Source organism: Corylus avellana, chromosome ca2 (genome assembly GCF_901000735.1).
Source record: "Corylus avellana chromosome ca2, CavTom2PMs-1.0".
NCBI lineage: Eukaryota > Viridiplantae > Streptophyta > Magnoliopsida > Fagales > Betulaceae > Corylus > Corylus avellana.
The window spans coordinates 18,262,007-18,263,073 of NC_081542.1; positions in this window are offsets into that span (position 1 = coordinate 18,262,007).

Genomic DNA, 1,067 nt, shown 5'->3' on the forward strand with positions numbered 1-1,067 from the left:
TTGACATGCATTTGATGATTACAAACACTGAAAAAAAAAAAAAATCAATTTGATGATAACATTGAGTTATTTAAACTTCATCGGGTGGAGCTAATAACAGAAACGAATTAGGCAATTAGGCAATTAGCATGACTATATATATCGAGTAATCTAAAATTAAAATGCTAGCGTTTTCCTGTAACTATTAAAATCATAAATATCTCTCACAAATCTCTATCAAAATGTTAAAAAACAAAAAAGTCCATGAATTCACCATTTCTTCCATAGAGTAAAATTATTTGGAAGGCTGAAAAAGAAGGAAATCAATGATTTTTTACGACTGAAGCATGAAAGCCCATGCATTCAATTCGCAGATTCTATTTTGTTTTATAGCACATCATTGCTTGAATGACAATATTAGCTTCAGTAATGTAATATTAAGAATGATGGTTAAAATTGTAAATTTAGGACTTGTCTTTAGCCAACCGTTCGCTCACAACACCATTAAATAGAGAATGAAAATATAATAGTAAGTAATGAGAAATGGATTTTGGAAAATATGATAGTAAGGGAATGGGCTATAGGATATCTGCTGCTAGTGCTCTTAGAGTGGGCACATTTACCTATTTCTCTCAGCTTATTACCTGCTCCCAAGTGAATATATAAATTTCGCAATTGACAGAAAATGGGAATGAGTGAATGTAATGTAATGCTTTTATTTCATGGGTGACACCCAATCCCACCAATGAAACAAGCGGCATATCTATTTGCCAAAGCAATTGAATTATGAGTTGTGCGATATACCAACCCTCCGTCCCATTTCTGTTTTACTTGGTTGACGTGGCAATGCCTAAGGATGGAATGAGGGTGTAGTATGTAGCATTACTCTTGAATTATTATTCAATTTTTTTAGTTATAAGAACTAATATTTAAGTAAATGAAGAGAAGATTTCATTGAAATTCAAAACAAGGGAAGAAAAGAAAAAATATATTGCAATCAAAATTTCTTGTGAGTGTTGGTATCATGTGGATACCCCTCGTTAATTACGTTACATTGACTATTTTTTTTTTTTTTTTAGGTACTTTGG